At 37.7% G+C, this 23,698-nt stretch overlaps 1 long non-coding RNA gene across 1 annotated transcript; it reads right to left on the bottom strand.

Moving 5' to 3' along the window:
* Positions 1 to 9,123: 9,123 nt before the first annotated feature.
* On the bottom strand, positions 9,124 to 20,427 carry LOC139119725 (uncharacterized). The gene is made up of 5 exons (XR_011548980.1): positions 20,304 to 20,427; positions 12,906 to 12,975; positions 12,364 to 12,503; positions 11,671 to 11,773; positions 9,124 to 10,300 (listed from the first exon to the last, which is right to left on the bottom strand). It is a non-coding gene; the product is annotated as an uncharacterized lncRNA (long non-coding RNA).
* Between the last annotated feature and the right edge of the window lie 3,271 nt (positions 20,428 to 23,698).

The raw sequence follows: 23,698 nt of genomic DNA, 5'->3' as shown, positions 1-23,698 counted from the left end.
CTTTACTGTCAAAGCGGCCGGTGATTCATATTATATTTTTGATTAGCTATAAGACGTACTGCTTTTTAATTTTCCTAAGTACATAAATAATTTTATGTATGCATGGCTTTTTTGTCTGATTCTTTTATAATTATTTTCTGTATGTGGTTCACGTTTTTATTTTTTGTACTATTTTTTTCCGAGTGGTCGTAGTAATTTTTAGTGATTTTCTTGTGAATTTTGTGGACGTACCACTGTATAACATATTTTTCTTTTTTTTTTGTAAAATCAGCACTAATTGCACCTTTTACGCGAACTATTATACGTGTATGTATGTCGATAAGTATGGATGTATGACTTTTTCAAATCGTTGAAAATTGTTTATTTCCTAATTACGCTTAAAAGATTTTTTCTCAAGTTAAAATGAAGTATTAAATGACATTTCTGTCTTTTGTTTTTTAATTATACTTTTCTTACTTATTTCCTTCCTAATGAGACCGAATTTTTATTTCAATTGAGAAAGACAGTTTATTTTTGCACTGAATCGATAAATATTTTTGAAACATTTGGCGCGCCGTACACGTACACATACATACATACAGGCTGGCGCACACTACATTCACATAAACTTGAATTGCTGTGTCATATATATCGTTTAACATCAGGTAAGGAGTGAATGAAGAAATCCTCTAATCCTCTAAAAAAATTGAGATCGCTGTAACGCTGTCTTGATCGCAAGCTCGAGTCTGTGGGCTACTACGGCGCGCCAAATGTTTCAAAAATATTTATCGATTCGGTGCAAAAATAAACTGTCTTCTCGATTGAAATAAAAATTAGGTGTCATTACGGAAGGAAATAAGTAAGAAAAGTATAATTAAAAACCAAAAGACAGAAATGTCATTTAATACTTCATTTTAACTTGAGAATACAAAGCGTAATTTTAGGAAATAAACAATTTTCAACGATTTGAAAAAGTCATACATTCATACCTATCGACATACATACACGTATAATAGTTCGAGTAAAAGGTGCAATTAGTGCTGATTTTACAAAAAAAAGTATAAGATGTTTACAGTGGTACGTACACAAAAATCACAGGAAAATCACTAAAAAACCACTACTACCACTCGGAAAAAATATTACAAAAAATCAAAATGTGAACCACATACAGAAAATCATTATAAAGAATCAGACAAAAAAAGCCATGCATACATAAAATTATTTATGTACTTAAGAAAATTAAAAAGCAGTACGTCTCATAAAAAACGTATTGTAGATAATCAAAAATATAATATGAACCACCAGCCGCTTTAACAGTAAAGAGAGAAAATCACAGAAAAAATTCGGCAGTGATTGCTAGACAAAAGTGGACATCATCTACTAAAAAAAAAAAAATAAAAAAAAAAAAATAAAAAAAAAAATAAAAATGCCATGGACGCAGCAAATACAAAAAAAACGCGTGGGCCTGTGGAAAGAAAAAACAAATGAGCACTCGCCACAGCAAAAAAAAAAAAAAAAAAAGAAAAAAAGAAAAAAAAAAAAAAAAAAGAAAAAAAAAGGAGCACTCGCCACAAAAAAAAAAAAAAACCCAAACGCGCGAAATTACAATTAATTTATTCAAAAAACTCATGATTCACGTTTCCTTCGATCGATGAATCCCCAACAGCCGGGAATCCGATCACCACATACTGCAATGTTTGACGAAATATTAATTGAGCATTTCAGTGATAACTTTGACATCTTGAATCCTAGCTCTGTTTGGCTGGGCCCTGCCAAGCAGAGCTACTTGAAACCGTACTTGATGAACTTCGTGCAGTATCACCTAAAGAACGTCCAGGTTAACAGTGAATAGTTCCAAAGAGTCAAGTTAACTGAGCCAATTTGAGACAGTCCACAGTTCAGATCACGAGCGAGGCGTACAACCCATGTCCCTTCATAGCAACACTGCGAACATATGGATGCCTTAGGTGCGGTACGGCAGGGGGCTCACATGCAAGCCTTGCACCGAGCCGCTCCGTTATATGATTTCTACACGGTTACGTGTGGTTCGATACATAGCGGCCGGCGGCCACCGCGTGGTTTGCATACAACGCGGCGGCCGCTATGTATCGAACCACATGTAACCGTGGATTTCTACGATGGAATGAATTCAAATACCATGGTAATAAACCACCTGGTTGTTTGATAATTACTCGTCTATCCTCAAATATCACCCAAATCATTAAAAATGAATAGTTTTGAAGAAATCTGCCGCGTGTTGAGAGAACGTCCATCGTTTTCCGTGTGCGACAAGACGAGCGACGCAACGGCGAGTCTCAAAACCCGGACCGAGACGAGTCGAGACGAGACCATAATGACCCCTCAGGCCAGGCGTTGTAAATACATCATATATACAATACTACAGAAAGCTTGCAGTTTGTTGTGAGTGTCAAAGATCGACGCACAAAGCAAGAGATAGCACAATCAACGATTGGAACAACTGAAAAAAGATTTGTCGAGGATTTTTCAACTTGAGTTCAAGGCGAGCTCGAAAGATGCGAACTGCGATGCGACGTCGGCATTTTGGCCTAAGCGATAAGCGCCAGATTCAGATTCTACATTGATATCTACTGTGAATTCAAAATAGGTAACCTTGTATTAGAAACATACATACAGGAGATTTAAGTAATCATTTTTAGAAATTAGATTCACCATTTATAAACACATTATAGGAAAGTAAACTGGAAGCTCATAGGTTTAATTTTATGCCGTGGCTATTGACAGGCGCCTGTCAATAGACAAAAGTTGGCTATTGACACGCGGGACTTTTTTAGCCAAATTTTACCGGATTTTAGCGAAATAAACTTCTCATGCTTCTCAGAATGTTTTCCTCTGCCATTTTGTTCGTAAGAATGAACAAAGTCGTCGTCTACCTTACCATTCCACGGTTCTTTAATTGCAAAGGAAAAGCCGAAATATGAGGATAAGAGGTAATGCTATTGCAATTGGAGAGTCAGGAATTTCTCCTAAATGGCATCATCTTTTAAGAATAGTTCTGAGAATAATGTTATAAAGTAAACAAAACGTTTATTAGGTAAAAAATCAATTTGTGGGGGCAAGGCGACTTTGCTTCCCCTGCAAACCTATTTGTCAAGTATAGATCCATATTGAAAACTTTTTGCACATTGAAAAGGAAAGACATGATATTGAAAGTGATAGCAATGTTTACTACGATGTTTTAAGCGAGAAAAATTTTTTACCAAAATGTTTTAATTTCCGGGTACAGTTTTATCGTACCCAAGGTCATTGGCTTTACTATACCATGGAGGCAGCACACCAGTGCTGACCCGAACTGGAGGTCAAGGTTAAAATGTCGGCTCCCCGTGTTGAGACTCCTTGTATCTTTCTCTCTGGCTCTTGCCTCGCGCCGTTCTAGGCCGTGAAGTTAGGCTTCGGGTGCATTTTGCTTGCTATTTTGGATTAGCTGACGAAGCTTTAGAATGTTGTCACCATCGTAATAGTCGTTTCTCAATGCAGGCATGCGGAGTTATGTCGAAAGCGACCAAGCTGTCAATGTCGCGGCCATCGGAAATCACGATGCCTGTCATGACAGTTCTCTGACGTGAACTACTAAGATTTTCCGACTTTTACAATGCAAAACGGACCTCATCATCACTAAAGGGTGGCATTGTACTAAATAAGTATCACCAATCGGCAAAAATACGCGTATGCAGGACAGTGTGCGAAATTAAGAGAAAATAGCTTCAGGTCATAAATTCAGTTGTTAACGACCATTAACGTCAACTTCTCCACCAATACTATGCTTTTGAATGTTATAATACAGTATTTAATTTTTCGTGTCCTTTTATCAATAGAGTCAGTATTGTTCACATAGATGCAGAATAGTGTTGGTGAATGATCATGAAACATTCATCTACATAATCTGGAATCTGAAAAAGATCACAGCCCTCATCTTCCTCATTGTTATGCGCACACATTTATCAATGTTTTCCACCATGGGGGAGGGGGGACTATGGGACTAACAGGAGAATTTGACATTTTTCTAACCATGTCAAATACCCCACTCTCGGACTATAAAATGATGTCAAACACCCAGGGGCTGGGGAATACAGGCTCATGCACTGGCTACATGTGGCTGATGAAAGCGAGAAAGTTTGTCTCTCATGACTTTCTATGGGGAATGGTGTTCTCTACATTGCTGTGTACAAATGTACACTACACCAGGGCATGTGATATTGTGATTTGAAAATGGTTGGCAAGCTGAAAATCACTTCTGAAATTAGCCAACGCGAGTGGTAGAAGAGTGAGTGAATAACTTAGTACCTTGAAAACAGTCATAAGTGTATGAATAATTGTTTTATGCAAACATTGATTACCACGTCTTTTTTTAAACAGAAGGGAGAAAATATTTGGTACGTATTTTGATATGACTTATGGATTACTTTCAACATTTTTCAAAAAATAAATATGCTTAAATGTTGCCTCAGTTGCACTCATGAAGAAACAGGTGAAGTTATACTTTTAATTAAAAGGACAAGTATCGTAACCTTTTCTCGATTAGAGAAATTGCAGACAACACGAATGGCAAACGCCACTCGCGGAAATGAATGCATATTTTCTGATCGAAAAGTTTTGCTTGAGCGATTATTGCTGGGTCTCGCCCTTTGAAAGCTTAAAGTTATTAAAATGACTCTGAAAAGTTTGACAGACACTCGTAAAATCTTTAAAGACATATTTTTTGCGACATTTAGGCCTACAGCCCAGGATGAGGGTGAGTTTTGCATGCCTGTCGTAAAACGGTACCGATATTGAAGCCCTACTCTCGGCCTCAGAGAGTATACACGAAGGCTCGTGCAACTCGACAAAACTTTTATGATAAAGCCGCTCTGTTTAATAAAATGTACACTTATTATAGCGTCGATATATCGTGGTAACAGTCGGCCTTGTGAACTTTGGTTAAAGACCAACGAGCAAGCAAGATGTTCTAGCGGTCCACAAACAAACGCAGCGAAACGTGAACTTGATTGTCGACTGCAAGTAGCACAATTGGACTGTCGTGTAACATCTAGTCCTTGTATCGAGCGTAGTTCAAAACCATAGAGGTAAAAAAAATACCTCCATGTTCAAAACCAAATATGATTAGTCAACAGCACTGTTCTCTTGGTAGGTTTTTGTCTTAAACTCTTCTATGAACCGTTTATGTTTTGAACGCTTGAATGGAAAATCAAAGCAAAGAAAACTGAGTCAGTTTGATAAAACGAAGGGCTGTATTATGTACATTTGTGTACATGTAAATTCCAAAGACTTAAAATGTAGAACTAGTGAAGTGGTACTGGGTGTTGTTGTCATATGACACAGATATGCTAACATTCCCAGGGTTACACTCACTAGACGAGTATTATTATAATATTGTATCGCATCGTTGCACCAACATGAAAATCAATTCATTCGATTGCTAGAATCTGCATGCACCGACATAATTCATACTGATCTGAATGTAATCAGCTGCACCATGTTATGCGCGTTGATCGGAGGGATTAGACTCTTCGTAAATGCAAAAAGTCGCAAGACAAAAATTACTATGTTGCAAAATTGTCAACCCCCACCCCTCCCCGTCTGGCGTACCATGGAGATCGAATTCCCCACTACCAGGACTCGAAGTGCGATCAATATCCCCTGTTGCCCCGCACTCCCACGGTGGAAAACATTGATAGGTGTATGACATTCATGTCTGAATCACATGATTCAGAGTCAGTCATCATCTGCATCTGTTACAGGTCTTGACGGAGAAATTTTCATCATTTATTCCAAATTTCAGTCGGTCATAAGGACCGACATGTTGCTAAAAACTTTCGGCCCGACGAGAAACTGTCGGTCTCGGACCGTCGGACCGACGTTAATTTCGCACACTGATGCAGGACCGTGGTTGTGCTAGAGTGACACGGTGAACGCGTACGACATACCTTGCGTGACGGTTTTCGCTAGCATTGCAAAATATTAATTTTCCGACGTATTAGAACTTATTTTGTAATTACTACATGGCAGAACAATGTGTTCTTCATTTACGTGGAAGAAGAGCAGTTTATTTCACTAAAATGTGGTGAATTATGAAGAAAAACGTCCCGCGTGTCAATAGCCAACTTTTGTCTATTGACAGGCACCTATAGTGGCTCTGCACCATTTTTCTACATTTCCGATACTATATGTTATGTGTGTGGAATCTGAGGCAGCCTCAGATTAAGATTCAAATTCGGAGAACTATGTAACCACTGACTAGAATGTACGAAAATGAACAAGCATTAGTCGATGGTTGAGGTGGGATATCACTTCTTTGACTAAGACAGAAGTGGATCAACGTCCTTTTTTTCCCTGGCATTGGTACAGATGATGCTGCCTTTGTGCAAAAAAACCCGTAACTTTTCTATCAGTAAGATAGGAGGTCTTTTGGTCTCGTCTCGACTCGTCTCGGTCCGGGTTTTCTGACTATAAACACGCCCTATGATGCAACGGCGATCCCTCAGGACCGGCACAAGCCTAACGAGTATGGCGAGAGTGTCCGGCCTTCGCAACGCCAGACACTCTCATTATACTCGCAGGGCTAGACCGGCACATACACCGTTACACGACATGTAGATCCCCATTGCAGAAAGCTTTATTTCCACACAGTCCAATATATGGAGCTACGATATTTGAGCAGTAGCCTATGCTGTAGCTCTGGGTGCCAGGGCGGTGAGTTACCGGCGTTATACGGTCTGGCCGTGTAACGCCGGTAACTCACAGCCCTGCCACCCAAAGCTACATTAATCAGTATACAGAGAAATAGCGGCTGCTTGATTAGCCCTGCGTACGATGCTGTGTGTTCCGCTACAGCTAATCGCCCCGCTGCGGAACACACAGCATCGTACGCAGGGCTACTGCTTGATCAGTGTCTGTCAAGTCGGGCGCGTTCGCGTTCTACATGTACTACTGAAAACGTTGCCTCGAATCTAAACGGAGTGTTTTAGCCGGAGAATTTTTTCCTTTGCCACACTCCGTTTAGAGGCTAAACCCACGGTTACGTGTGGTTCGATACATAGCGGCCGCCGCGTGGTATGCAATTTTACTATGCATACCCACACGGTGGCCGCTATGTGTCGAATCACACACGTAACCGTGGGCTAGCGGCTAGCCATCGTTTTGTTGGGGTAGGACTCCATGGTTTTGGCACAGACTGTCTATCGTTTGGGAGAGGCGGCCCTACACTGTACAGCGGTGTGATCGCTGGTCGCCGGTGCGGCGTGTACTGTACTAGCGACGGAACCGCCGACCGCTGGCTTACCACCTCCAGGGGGTACATTGAGGCACGCAATGAGCGAAGGGACCGCTGGCAGCCGACGAACCACCACAAATGTTTTGTCCACTTGTAACTGTTTAATATAGAGTGGGACGTATCGGTAACTTGGACGTCCATGAGATGATATTGAAGACTAGAAGCTGAGAGTTCTCGCTGAAATACCCAAAATATCTTGTCCAACATTCGAGTGTGATGATCCAAAACCCTCTGGCACTAAACTCTAACAATCAGATTGAGAATTATTCAATTTACATGTTGGGCTTTTTCTGCGGGGTGTCCCACTCTGTTTTCTTTTCTCGAACGGGCCTCTTTTTTTCTACTGGTTTTTTTTTTTTTTTTTTTTTTTTTGGTAACCTCGTTTTCGTTTTTTTTTTTTTTTTTTTTGTAACCTCGTTTTGGTTTTTTTTTCAGGCTGACCTCGTTTTGGTTTCTTTTCAGCCTCAACGCCAGCGCGATCTCGGTCGACTTTTCAGTTGTGATTTCCTTTCTTTTTTTAGTCAGACCTGATGGTGGTTCGCTTTGTTTTTTTTTGTAGTAGTGAAAGTACTATTTTTGGCTTTGTTTTTAAGCATTTCAATATTTTTTTGTGTGTGCTTGATTTTTTTTTTGCTTTTTTCCCTTATAATCAGCATTCATTGCACCTTTATATCAAATACACGTGTATGTGCGTCAATAAGTATGGGATTGTGGTATTTTAAAATTTTTGCAAACAGTTTATCTTCTCATTACGGTTTAACGGGTATTTTACGATTAAGTATTGCATAACATTCTCCCCTTTTTTGCAATAATACTTGTCTCGTTTATTTTCTTCCGCAATTCCATCGAATTTTTATTTCAATCGAGAACGACGGTTGCACGTCATCTTTATCTGTACAGACACATTCAAATATTTAATGACACATATTTTCAAATGAATGTTATTTTTGCGAAAAAGTACATTATTAAAATACAATGATATGGACGAAAGAAATTTTTTCTTTATTATTCATACACGTTTAATACTTTATTTAGAAAGAAAATTTGACAGTTTATTTTTACTCTATGACGATAAATATTTTTGAAACATTTGGCGCGCCGTAGGGCTACACAGTGTATAGACACAAGGTAGGGAACATCATTACGTATGCGAGTTGCAACTCCGCGATTCTCGCCAAAATTAACGGCAGCTCCATCGGCGCCAAAGCCAACAATCCTACTTCTCCACTATTGTTGATCCAAATCAAGCTCTCGATCGAATGCCGGATCAATAGATTGTAGGATACCCTCACTGGTTGCTCGTTCCAATTGCTGCAGCGACAGATACACGGTGAGGGGTTATCACTTTGCTACCTGTAAGATGTTGCTACTTAACATGTTGTCACGGACAATTCATAATACGAGCAAAAGAAAATCTACAGGAAATGAAAGATAGGCAGAAGTGAAATATGTTCAAACAAACACCGCAATTGTAAACTGGAGTAATCCACCTGATTATTCGCTTTCGAGAAAGGCTTCATATTTCGACATCCAAGCTTGGCATCGGCACAGCGGTATAAAAAACTTGCAAATATTAAAAAAAGTAAAACTAAAACCATTACTTGTCTGGTAAAAGAAAGATTAAAAAAAAACAAGTTTGACTCTTTTTGTACAATCCTCAAATACATTTTAATTTCGATCCATCAATCATAAGCATCTATAGTTTTCTCGGGCATGCGCAAATCCTGTTCTGTTTGATCGTCGGCCTGACGGTTTGTAGAAACTAGAATATTTTGATTGTAGATTAAAGTTCTTCCTTAATTGAGTACTAGTATTGCCAAAACAGTAACTCTTACCAAGTGCTGATATGATCGATTTTTGATATTGGTAGAGAAGGGCAAGGTCAATATTGGTCTGCACAGGTTATAAACAATCCGGCTTGTTTTCAGCATCATAAATCAAAATGTAGCAATAAATTTTGTCGATTTTATAGAACTGTATTATATCAAAAATGAAGATCAGGAATATTGCAACAGCAACCTGCATGAGAAACATTAATACAATAGCTGAAGTTATATTTGTAAGGAAACTTATCAGTTAAAATCACACGTTCATTCTACAGTGACCGATTATCAGAAATAAACGCATCTTTATACAGACATATCAAGATTTGCCATTCGAATTGCTGGGCACCGTAAAGTCTACTTGAAATGGCGAGAATTATCATATAATTGACGTTCGGATTCTACGAAACGTGAAAGATACTTGAAGTATCGAAGCGGACCTTATTTTCATTTTATATCAATTGTATTACAGTCTTTCATACTCAACAGTGGGAGACACAGTTAACAGATCGAACTCACATTTGGAAAGAAGCAAAGCATATAAACTACTGCATAAATCGTGACAGTTTTATGTGAACCTTGCCGAGAAGGCTTTTTAAGGCGACTGCAAGTCTTGGTCTCCCTGACGGTCACTGATAGTTGTTGTCAAGTAAATTGTCAGCTATGTCAGAACGTGGTAAAATTTAGATCTATGTCAGAACGTGGTAAAATTTAGATCTAACGTTAATAAAAGCCACTGGTTTCTAGTTTTTGGAGGATTTAAATAGATTGCTTTACTGGCCATTTTGATCTCCATGAATAATTCACAGTTTACAATGAGTTAATGTGGTGTTTACAAAGTAATGAGCATGCATAATTAAAGAAATAAAACGATTTGTGGGTAAAATTTTTCTATCATTTTAAACAGTAGTCTTCGATGTTTTAACATAAAATTACTTTCAGCTTTATTCTATCGGACAGGTACCTCAAAGTTAAGGAATAAAATTAAAACTAAAACCAGTCTATATTTTAAATTTGCAAGATGGTTCAATACGGAAGCTGGCACCATGAGCATTTTAGAGGTTAAACAAGAAAGAAAATATTGTAAGACATAACAACGCAGACATTTGGGGGAATACATACACCCCGGTACTACCAGTATTGCAGCGGTCTGTGTTACAGCACTCCGCACATTCTGTCACTTTGACTCCTGTAAAAAAGTAAAAATTCATTATGTATGTATGTATGTATGTATGTATGTATGTATGTATGTATGTATGTATGTGTGTATGTGTGTATGTGTGTATGTGTGTATGTGTGCATGTGTGCATGTATGTATGTATGTATGTATGTATGTATGTATGTATGTATGTATGTATGTATGTATGTATGTATGTATGTATGTATGTATGCATGTATTCATGCATGCATGCATGTATTCATACATACATACATACATACATACATCCATACATCCATCCATCCATCCACCCATCCATCCATCCATCCATGCATACATACATACATACATACATAAATACATACATACATACATACATACATACATACATACATACATACATACATACATACATACATACATACATACATACATACATAGATACATAGATACATAGATACATACATACATACATACATACATACATACATACATACATACATACATACATACATACATACATACATACATACATACATAAATACATACATACATACATACATACATACATACATACATACATAATTTTTGAAAAATATGGTGTTATATTGAATGTGCATGTTCAAAGATTTTTGGACTGTATAAAAACATACATGTGGACAAACGGGATAAACAAATACAAATAAGAAACCAATAGGACAGTTTTTTATTAAAAAAAAGTAATTCTGACGAGTAACTTTGACTGTCAAGTTCACTAAGGTAAACTGCATCTTTTGTACTACTCAGTTCTGATGAGTCACTCTGACTGATGGATAAAAAACCAGTCTATTTTTTCTTTACTATTCATTCACTAGTCGGAGAACAATGGTATGCAAGTGAATGTATATCAGTATCAGATCATCAGATCATTCTGACCATGTAGATGCTTTTATACTTTGTCTCCATGTACACATTCGGGGATGTATTACAAAAAGTTACAAAAAGGCTTCACACAAAATACTTTGAAACAATATACTGCAGACATTTTTCATTTTATTTTCTTCATTGTAACTTTTTTGATAGTAAAAATGCAAGTGACGACAGAATGAGCTTCATTGTATGTGATTTATGATCAAGAAAGAGTTAATCATTCTAATCAGATTAATAATTAATTGGTCACATTTAACAATTGATGATTTGAGGGTGTCATATTGTAGAAAAATAATTTGAAGGTGGTTGCTTTTTGACATTTCATTTGTAGCTTAAATGCCACCAACGCAACCCACTCCCAGGAAAAAAGAAAACGAATGTTCCCTTAAGATCTACATCGGGTAAAGTGGTCAAGAATTGGCGGTGTATATACTACTAGTTTACGTATCACTAAATTGTTTGGAGTAACAATAAGATTCTAGATGGCCTACCTTCGTTTTCATTTTCTATGCAGTCAGATTTACAGTCAGAGGCAATATGGCATCCTCTGCTGAAACTAAGCACAGTTCCGTCTTCCGCAGTAAGGCTCAGTACCTGATTCCGAAAGAATGGGTAGTTTTGATGATTGAGATACATTTATATCCAATCCTGCAATTCATTACCAACAAGTTCCGTTACGATTCGTCTTAAACTTTTTCGGTTGGGTTGAACCATAGCTCAATGATTGCAACAATGGAGACAATGAAAAAAAAACTTGACACAAATTCAGAAAATACAATATAATGCAAAACAATACAATACAATACAATAAAATTCAATAAATTAAGATGAACATATTAAATCTGATGTGACCATACCCGCTTAGCTAAACTAGTCCATGTAAGCACGATTGTACAATCTACCGAGATAAAATGTTTAGAGAAGTAATTATCTCAGGGATGGACTGAGTTTCAGAACACGATACATTCTTTGCCTACAATTACAAAAGCTCTATATTGCTTTTCATAATCAGTAAAATCAAAGCAATTTTCCTATCAAATCAAAAATTGGAGTTTGATCTCATAATTGTTATTCTAGATCATGAAAGAGAATGTTTAGTTATTGTGTAAGTGATACAGTTGTGCTCCAAAAAGTAAGTTTAATTTTTGAGCTGTGTATCACTGAAAACCGTAGTAACGACTCACATAGCACGCGGGATCTATGTACATCGGTGGACAATCTTTTGCATCGCTGTCTGTAAAGTTGAGTCGACAAGCGGAAGACGACGGTAGTAGATCCATACACTGGTAGCACTGAAGCGCCGTAGCGCAGCTGCTGATCCCAACTACCATTTAGATAGAAACAAACAAAAGTAAGATCCCAAATCAGGTGTGTGGTAACAACTATAGGTGTATTTAAACTCCAAGAGTGTCAATATGAGCGTCTTCATTCCTTCAAGATTTTCTTGATGATTTTGGAATTTGATTGCAAGTACTTAAGTTTCTGTTAATAAAACAATGGCAATTGATTTCTCTCTATTCTGGCAATATCCCAATAGTTACTTGGATTCTTGAATTTGAACTGCTGACTTCAATGTGTAATGTTTTCTTGACCAGTTTTCCTTTTCAGATTCGAGGAAATTTAGCGTTTTTTGATCAGACATAGATAGTTATTACCATAATCTTTATTCTTGACATAGAACGACATCGTTACATCAATTATCAAGGTGTACGATGTGAAAACCTACCTGTCAGTAATATTACCAAGACAGATCGAGTAGCCATTATCGAGGAGATCGTTTATCAAAAAAATTAAACCTGTAACAGGAGTGTAAAATCTTCATTAGTTTCAAGGCAACTTTTCTCTTTGTATGAACTGCTACAGTAGTAATTAATGTATGTGTCTAAATGCGGAGCATCTACCTGTGTGTGTGTGTCAATCATTTTGTGACCAAATATTCCGTACCTTCTTTGCAACTATAATATAATATAGGGCTCAGCCTTTGGTGTCACGCCAGAGGTTTTAAGATTAGAAAGTTTATTTCCGTCTGAAGATGCACAGTTGACGCTTTCATGGTGAATAAAACTATTCATTCATGATCAAAACATAATTAATTATTACTTGCTTTATACATTAGTAGGACCACCATACATAGCGTAAAGAATAAAGTCAAGCAGCAAATTTACTTGGTCACTCTCTGATGTGGGACGGCTGATATATAGTGCAAAGTTCGCATCGTCAGACCAGGGCAGATATGGATTTGTTGTTTGATTCGTCCAAAAAGTTAGACATAAATGGCAATGTTTGTACATAAAATTATGCATTTATCATGATAACAATCCACTGTGTTCAACAAGGGACGTATTTTGCCGTCAGTATCTTTGCTATTCAACTGGTACAGTACTGCCAAACGTCCATTTCTGTTTTAGGTCATATTGTTTCCTCATAGCCGGATCATGCCAAGTGGAGTAAATTGTACCCACATAACCCAAATCGAGCGTATACCAGTCTTTTTCGGGCGTTAGCCATTATATATTACCGCGGGTGGCAGTGCCACAGTGAGAGTATGCACAAATGAATCTCGGTTTTGACCCCTTAAAAATTCACAAATACAAACTGAGGAAAGAATTTACTCTGCAACTGATGAGAAAGACCGCTCTCGAGTTTCGAAACGCAAGCGACAAAGGCTACTCTATCAACTGTTGTAACACAACACAACAGGTCCGGTATGCGTATGGCTGTAAGCTTATTCCACACAAACAAAACACCATTTCACACATTAAGATAAACTTTGTAGTATGAATCCCAAAGGAAAAGAACACTATTGTAAGACAAACAGTTGGAGAGTAACGTTGGGATTCTATGCAACACATATCCGAAACGAAACACACACCAAAGAAACTCAAACTTTTTGATATTAAGGTGGGGACCCTCTTTCACATCTTTCACATTTTTATACATAGCACCATGAATCTAAGTAAACAAATCGCACGAAGAGGAACTTTAATAAAAAAATCCTTTTATTGAGCGTGTTATGTGCTGATTATTAAGCGGAATTGTATTTCCATGGTGTGTGCCCTATTGAGCGGAGTAAACTTTGAAGGGTTTATCCTTGGCCAGTAAGCCTTCAGTCTGAGGGCCTTTCCTAGGCGCTTTAGAAATTAGTGTTTATTTAGCATTAGATGACTTTTCGTAGACAAGGCAATTTACAAGGTTGAATCCGAGCTATTTATTTTCTCCTGTTTTGATGGGTTTTCTGTCCATTTACGAATTATGTACTTTTCCTCTGGAAGTGTTTATGCTGGCAAATATGCTCATAGGACATTGTTGGTAATTTGTGCACATAAATAAAATCAGGACAGCAAATATCAATGTTTTTAAAAAGATGGTTTATGAATACCATGTAACTCTATCTCTTTTTTTAAACTGTCTGGCTGCTTACAAGTAAAAACATTACTATTTTATTTGACTGGGACGAATTAAGTCCACCGTCTTTACGACCGTTGCAGTTTATAAATTGCCAATAATATCTTCATATTAGCTCATAAAACGCGCTCACAAGACTTGCTCCAAGTCTGTGGGCATATAAAAACCAAAACATAGTAAATTGGAAGAGTAAACTTCAGCATACTATCGCGTTAGTGGTGGGCTGTTGCATAGCTTGTGGAGTGAATGCGATGGTGTACAGGCCAGCCAGTAGCAGTTGCCATTGTAAGGTTTGAAAGAAAAATAATCAATACTTGAGGAATAGCAAAGTGTTAATATATAATAAATTTATGAAATCAACTCAGAGTGGGGTGTGTGATAGTATTCCTTGGCTCTGATTTATAAATTGATTTGAGATTGACTTAATCATCAATTGATTGAAGTATTCATTTTTTCCACAACCGCCATACATGAGGAAATCAAAGAGATATTGGTACAACACGTGACTTACACGACTAACCACAAGACTGGCAGCTATAGGGAGATATTTGTAAAGAGATTGAGTGTGCATCCGTTGTAATATTATATAAATATTGTCTTTCAGGCGTTCAAATTTTTTTTTTGCCTGTAGTAAAAGCGAGCTAAACGGGGAAAGCGGTGTTGAACTAACAATTCGTCATCGACGTTGTCATTTTTGTCGTCTGCATCACTTCATTTGCCACATCCGAGTACGAGTGCCACGCAGCTCTTTTGTTAGGTTTTGTGAATAGTACTGATTTTCAGTTCGACGACGGTTGCTAATTTCAAATCTCCTCTTGTTGGTAACAAAGCTAAGAATAAAATATCTTCTGAACACAAAAACACCCATGTGAATATGCTATATTCAAGGTGGGGTTGGGGTCTCAGACCCCGATATTGCAATGTGTACCCTGGACAGTTCGAACTACAAAACACAAACTATAAGATTTCCGTGAGTCTGGTCGATGTTAATATTTTGGCCCAAAATATGTCATCAAAATTCTCCGCGTGTTCGGTACAGAGACATATAAGCGGAAAGTCTAGCAAATAAATTACAGTCTCCAAGTACGGCAGCAGATTGTGGTGTATTAAAGCAATCGCAACTTAGAACATTGAGCTGGTCCCCTTAGAGGCCCATGCTTAGAGCCTGTTACTGTATATAGTTTGTTGGCAGTAATGTACATAATAGCCTGTTATCGGTAAAATCGCCGGGATGAGCTCAGCTTGCGACCGGCTATAAAACACATGGAAAAAGTAACAAAAAGATATGCATAAAAACAAGTAGTCAATTTGAAAAATCTTCACCCATTCATATTTCCAGTATAAGTTTAGGTATTTTGAAACAAATTACAGAAAAGAGTGAACAAATTTCGGGTAAATGATCTGCAACGTTACCTTCCCGATTGAGAGCTTGGCATGCAACGGTATGACCCGAAGTAAGTGCAGGTTACATATCCGGTTACGTCGGATAGATTACCTCGGAAACCATCAACAGCCGTTCGTAATATGCAAATGAGTTGTGACTGTGACCTTTGGAAAAAAATTTCGCAGTTTCATTGATGAGCATGCATATTTGAATAACATATACGCTGCTTTTCATAATGCCTTTAGCCGGAAAACTTCGAAAAAGGAAACTAAATGACCAGCAAAAGATACACGGTAAAAAAGTTAATGAGGTTGATGAGTCCCCCGGGGACAGCTGTGCAGGGCCGCGGCCTTCGTCGATAAGTGTTGATGATAAACAACGCAATGTTGAGTGGTAACGATGAAATCTACACTGGAATTTCAAGTCCATTCAGTTCAACCATGGTTTTAGGTACGTAACGTTGATTTTAGTAATAAGACAGTCAGCTTTATTAGCTGTGCATGATTGACAGCATGCATTGACATTTAAGAACCGAGGTCAAATGGACATGCTGGGACCACGCTCCGTGAAAATATGCATTCTCTGAATTAAATACCAGTGATTTTCAACGTTTTTTTCGACATAACGGCAGTCTTGTATTTCGCGAACTATCAATTGCCGGAGATAACTACCGGTTGCCTTTCCAAGGACGTACGCTCTTCCCTGTGTATTGTTCATTATTTCGATGCATTACTCCAAGGCAATAAATATGAGAAGGTATGATGATGAACCGTTGGTCAAAAAGTCAAGCGGACGTGTTTTCATTTTCTCTAAGACTTGCTCAATGACAAGCAGAGACAAAATGCCATGGCTGACCGAGACTGCGAAGTTTTGAGACAATCCCACGCATGAATCGAGAAAAATTACTTTTTCGATAGTTAAAAATTCTGCTATAGTGTATTTATTTTGTATGATAAGAGAACGTGCGGCAATTGACACGTCCTTTGATGTTATGTAAAAAGCTTGTACGTTACAGTCGAGAAATCCGTGTGAAAAAAGTGTGTGTGCCAAACACGGAAACTCCAAACTCAAATGACACTTTGAGAAACCATACACCTCGACAAAGAGACACATTGTCACGAATGTGCAAGTTTCCATTTGAAAGTGGAAAGTTTCGCCTCTGTCAGAAAAGTACAAGCAAAACAACAAAACAACAAAACATTCACAAATTTAAACCATTTTTCATGCAAAGTTTATACAGTGAAATAACTATCACGTTTCGAAATTGGAGTTCAATAACGAAAGCTGAGATCATTGTTAAAATTTCGTATTAGGCCTGATGTGGTGACACAGCGGGCAACTTTACTTGTCGTCGAGTTGTTGTCCTAGGCTATATCGTTTTTCAAAATGACGTCCCTGGATACCAAAACTGGATTCATATCGCCCTTGACGAGTACATATTTAGTTTGTCATAAAGTCATTTAGCGGCATGGTTACAGTGTAGGGCCAGAAGGTCACCAATCCATATCATATAATATCAGATAAGTTATCTGTACAGCTCTACTGGGTATAAAATTTTAAAATACCTAGCTTGTCAACTCCGAGATGCACACTTCATAAGCATAACTAAACCCGTTCATACATGTCGAACGCTACATCTATTTTAAAATCGTACATAATGAGATTATTTGATACCGCAATACCCCAGCCGCGGGAAGATATACACTAGATTTGGGTACAATGCACGACATATAGCAGGAACCGATATGTTAGTGCTTTATGGAACGCCTTCTCGGAGATGGCAGTTGAAGCAAGCAGACAACAAAAATGAGCAGGCTGATTTGGCAAAATGCGAGCAAAATCCACTAATACTGCAATTCTAAAAGTAACATCTTAAACCTCAATACTACTCTTGCAATTGTCTGAACATATTTAACCATTTAACAAGTTGTAATGCCGATTTTTCCTGCTATGTAAATGCTATCTGTCTCCGTAAAAAACTTCTGTGCCAGTTAAGAATTAGTCGTGTTCACTAGAAGTTGAATTCGTGTTTACAGCGTCAGCACTTGCTACAGTAAACATAGATAAGACCTTTAGGCCGCCTCACTATTCATTATAAAGTATGGTTCGGTAACCCAATATGACCTTGATAAATTGCCCATGACTAATGTGCACGGCATATACTCAACAACACAAATACACACACACTTAGAAAGAATCATGGACAGTGGTCTGTTTTAGCGCTGATAAAAGCTGGATTGACTTTTTACTGGTTACACTGGTGGATTACATTCTTCCAGCTCTGTAATTATAGAGTTAAGGTTTTACAATTCAGTACCCATTACTGGCGTCCATATTGATTGATCTAGCAAAGCTGCTGTTGCCTTTTTCAGTAAAATGACTAATATTATTTCGCTTTGTCAGAGTGGCCAGGATAATCAAATTTGTAAAAAATGTTAAAGACAAGATGACATTGGTCGTAATTTTAACAGCTCACAAGTGGGCCTCATACTGGACCAATCATAAGGTTGTATTTCACACATCATTTGACAGCTATTCATATGATTGACAGAGAAATGTGTACATCATATAATCATTTTATGATGCGTCCACTATTCTGGCTTTCTGCTATTTTCAACTTCTAAGTGTATAAATAAGCTGTGTATGTACCAAGTAAATTGAACATTATTGCTCATGCCATTTCTAGGTTTCATGAGCCTGGTAAGCTACTTTGCTCGCATTCCCTCCTTGATCCAGGAAGGTTTTACAATCCTATTTGTTCATACAACACTTTGTCAGCTCATATGTCTAAATTTGCTTTGCTGACCCACATTCCATAGATTCTGAGACAGGACTGTTGGAAATGCAGCTTGACATAGCAGTTGGCGGGTAGGTGTCCAGTTTCTTTGCAACGAATACACATCGAAACGACAAGTGCTAACAAATATGGCGGCATAATGCCCTTCCCTAGCCTCTATCACCTGGTGCCAGTCACAGTCGAGACTTCATTTTTTGTTAAAACAATCTTTGTTCTTTAACTTCCCCTTCGTTGGAAACGACATATCATACAACTTGTCACTGGTATATTGTCTGTGCTAGAAGATTCTCATAGACGATGTAATCTTTTGTACGCATACGTTACATTCCTTGGAGCCTTCCCTGTTCGTGCATACTAAATCGTCATAATCAAGCGTATGATAAGGCAATCCAAGGTGCAATTTAAGGTTTCACTAAAATTATCAGATTTTAAGATAATACCATCAAAATTACAAGAAATTCTTTTGTGAAATATTCAACGAATTTGGCAAGCTAATCCTCCAAGTCTTTTAACAGGTAAAGAATAATACTACGCAAAAGTATAATTTCCCCTCGACCTTCGTGGCTCTGCTTAGCCTAATATCGCAAAACTGCTGGATAACTGATACAGGCAGTATTATTTACCGCGCCCCCTGTAATGATACTATGCAATTCAATACAAGGTTAAAGCTCTATTTATCTTCCTATCATATAACTTTTAATAAAGCTAGAACTGTAACTGTATAGGGCGAACCGTACGGCCAAGAAAACACGTATTCATCGCTTTCTAACATCATGCAGAACATCAATTACACGAGGATTTAAAATGACCATCTATGTTTCATTCACTAAGGGGAGGGGCGGTGAGATTCGAACTTATATATTTTCATTGCACGTGGTTCAGGGGTTCGATAATTTTGACAGAGGCCGGGACGAGTATTTCTGGCCCAACCCAAGCTGTATTAACTAAACCCTCCCTACACTTAGTAAATAAAAACCATCGCATGTATTGACATAGTTAAGTCAGTTTGGAGGAAGTGCAGAAATTAAACACAGGCGTCGCCTCTTGTCTTGCTTGACACCATAAGTGGCCAATAAATAGCCATGTCTCATACAAGTATTTGTTGATAGTTTACACGCATATAGACTTCCTTGTCATAATTTAAGACTTAATAGTGGCATTCATGTGTCCAAGAAATGCAAAAGCTTACTGTACATTGTCACAATTCTTCCTAATGCATACTACGTGTTGGTTTTCCTCATCACAGAGGTTTTTTTTGTGGAAGACGATAATAACTCAAACAATATAATCGGTAAGTGGGCCTCTCCACTCTTTATCATTACATTGTGTGTACAAAATCTTCAAGACTGCCTGAAACTGAATAGCAATATTTCTACAATTCACAGGAACGTCCCTTCATCGCAATTCATCCGACAGTCATATTTTTTCCAAATGTGACAAGGAAAAAAATTTTCTAGAATACTCTGTTATTAGATAAGTGTTACTAACATGCTGAATTGCTCCTATATTCGAAGCTCAGTGGCCTCTTTTCGGCTTACCTTCTTGTGAGTCAGTGTACGTCGATGGTGGCAACTTCACACTTGCAGCGTAAATGGGAAATGTTGGAGCGTGAACGCAGAATATCTTATCTGTGCAGACGGTAAATGTGATGTGTAAGTCAAGTGATCTGATTGGCCAAAAGGGGGGACGAATCAACAGGCCTTAGGAAGCATTCGTTTTTCACCGGGAGGGGGCATCGGTGGAATTCGGGGGGGGGGTTGCCTTTTACGAAATCGTTTTAAAGGGGAGAGGTCAATTTTTACAATTTATGATTGGAGGGGGATCAAATTTTACGAATGTTTGTATGGAGTTATAGAAAAAAACATGACTTTGGAATTTCACATAAATATTGCTTGATCCACCATACATTGTAGTCTATGAGGAAACTATGAATAATTCCTTTTAAATACAAAACTAGCTAAATATGTGTATTTATAGGCTCTTGATTATTGATATTAATGTACTTGATTAGAGAAGGGTGGTTATAAGTGGATGTTTGTGTAAGAAATCGGATTTGAAATTTCACCGAAATGTTGATTCACTATACATGGTGGTCTGTGAGGAAACTATAAATAATGTTTCCCAATAAAAAACTAGGTAAATCTGTGCATTTATGTACTCTTGATTATTGATATTAGTGTGCCTGATTAGACTATAAGGGAGATTACGAATTCATGTGTGTGCAAGAAATTTGATTGCGGAATTTCTCCAAAAATGTTGACTGAACATTGTGGTCAGTGAGAAAACTTTGAATATTTTTTTCACAATACAAAACTAGCTGAATCTGTGCTTTAAAAAATTGAAAATTGATATTAACGTACATGATGAGAATATTATTTTGAAAGAGCAGATCTGAAAAACAAATATAATTGGAATTTCACCAATTATTTGTAAAGTTCAAAAGGATTCTTTGAAAGTTCAAAGTTCAAATGGGAAATTATAAGTCAAAGAAGATATTATTGATACGGACTATGACACCTAGGGGAGGGTCGCTGTTTTTTGTACATGAAAGTTAGGGTTGGTCACTCAATTTCTTGCAAACTTTTTGAAGAGCCCAATTTTTCACTCTAGGGCCACAGGATGCGAAGGGTTAATGAATCAAATTCGATGATTTTTTTTTTTTTTGGGGGGGGGGGGTCACATCTTACAATGGATGAATTGGGGGTAAATTTTAGAAATTTAATTTGGAAGGGGGTTGCTTTTTACATTTCATTTGTCGCTCAAGTTCCATCGACCCCCTCCCCCTGCAAAAAACGAATGCTCCCTTACTAATAACCGTGTTGCAACGCGGCAAGACACTTGCACATCATTGACATCATGGAAGATTTTCGCCTTGTTTGTCTCTTATACCTTGCTAACAAAGAATCTAAGAATCAAATTCTGGTTTGTTTATAAAGATGTCTTCAAATCACTTCCTCTTTAGGTAGTATGTGCCTCAAAAATGAAAGATTTAAAATTTTTGTTCCAACTTCTGTGGATGAAACTTAAACTATTGTCTTTCAAAATCAAGAATAAAAATCCGGGATCACCGTAAACTTTCTTGGTACAAGAGGAACAAATTACCTAAAATTTACCGATATTGAAATCAAAATGGCAGTTATTCCTGTTTCTGCAGTATATCGATGTTTTTAGAAAAATAAAATTTTCGATTTCATTAAAAGCTAACGCGGTGAAAACTTTTTTCTCTCCAAGAGCTTTAAAATAACCCCTAAAGTGATAGAAAAGAACAATCTTCGAAAAATCTGAACGTCCGAATAACTACCCCAAGGCGCATTTTATAGGCAACATATAGAAATACTGTATGCTACGGACTATACACCAATAGCCGTGACTTTGAGCGCATGATTAAAAAGGGCACTTTTTTAATTTGATTTTGTATGTGGCATACTGTATACACTCTGTGGCATACTGTATACACTCTGTGTGAAATCCAGTTTAAAATTCTAAGTGATAGACCTTCGTCGATGAAGAATCTTATACTTGCTGTGGATACTTTATGGGAATGATAGGACCAGCCTCTTAAAACATCTTGATGCTCAGAAATTTTGGGAAGAGTCCATATTATCACTCAAACCTGGTGTTATATCGAACTCAGGAAAAGGAACATGAAAGTCAACTCATAGCGGAATACATGCACTCGTCAACCAGATACCTTTCTCAGGAAAATACGCCCTCTAACCTCTTACGTATGTTTTCTTTCTGAAATGCTTACCAGGACGGGCACTGGCGTTAATTGCAATTTCGGAAATTGTCCTTGATACAAGTATTTACAAAGGGTCGCTGTACTCTGTGTGTCAAGTACATTTCGACATTAGACGCTTTAAATGTTTTATGACCCTCGCGTGTTCTTCGAATTTAACCATTTATAACAGTCTCTGACATGTTTAAATCAACGATTTAAGCGTTAAATTAGATATAGATTAACAAAGGCAATTTTTTCCTCTGAAATATCAATCAAAGTCAATCCAGTACCAAAGTAAAAGACATCGTATAATAGATGGAGGCGAAGGAAGACCAAATATTGGGCAATGCCAACCAATGTTTTCCACTCTTGCAAGCAATTGTTTACGACATATTCGTAAAGTACAGAAATATGCAATACATCTATTTCTCTGTGCACAAGATCAAAAGTATACTGTCACCTGTTCTAATTTTGCCACAGTTACCATGGAAACAGAAAATCACAGATTTTAAGCGGGTGGCCGCCTTTTAAAAACAGCGCCCTCACATGGGCAATTTGAATACCAAGGAACGCCCCTTTGACTAGACATGGGCATATTTAGATTACAGGTGACTGTATACCTTTAAACGGCATAAGTAATTTTGATACGTTAGGGAGACTCTTGATCGACCCTGTCTTTTCTCATACTACCGCTAGCGGCGCTCTGCAATCTCAATCCAAGCAGCATTTTCAAGTTACCAGTCACTGTACCACGTTCTTGTATTGGTCGACTTGAAAGAACGTAAAGCATCACAGAATCACGGCTTTGTCCTTTGAAATTGGATTATCAATATTCAATCTCAGGCATCCTGTCATTGAGAGCGAGCATATTTCCTAGCGTCAATCCTCGGATATTCTCCATACATCCTTTACATGAATGGAACCAGATCGCCCTCACAAGTGAAATAAGATTGGGTGTCATCAGCGTACATCATATTATCAAGCTAAACCTCAAGCCATAATGTCCTCTAATCGTTTCATGTATTACCTGCAAAGAATAGGCCCAACGACCGAAATCTGTGGGACACTACAATTCAGAAAGTGTGCCTGCAACACAATTGACTCAACAAAGACCGACTGCATACGACCCGAATCAGACTTTTCTGCTTGGTGTAAAATTTGGTCATTTGCACAATTTGGCAACATAATATAAAATTTCCTCACTCAAAATAC

The sequence above is a fragment of the Ptychodera flava genome, chromosome 2, assembly GCF_041260155.1.
Source record: "Ptychodera flava strain L36383 chromosome 2, AS_Pfla_20210202, whole genome shotgun sequence".
Taxonomy (NCBI): Eukaryota; Metazoa; Hemichordata; class Enteropneusta; family Ptychoderidae; genus Ptychodera; species Ptychodera flava.
Note: the sequence above shows the minus strand (reverse complement) of the source record. Positions and strands in the feature narration are given on the sequence as shown.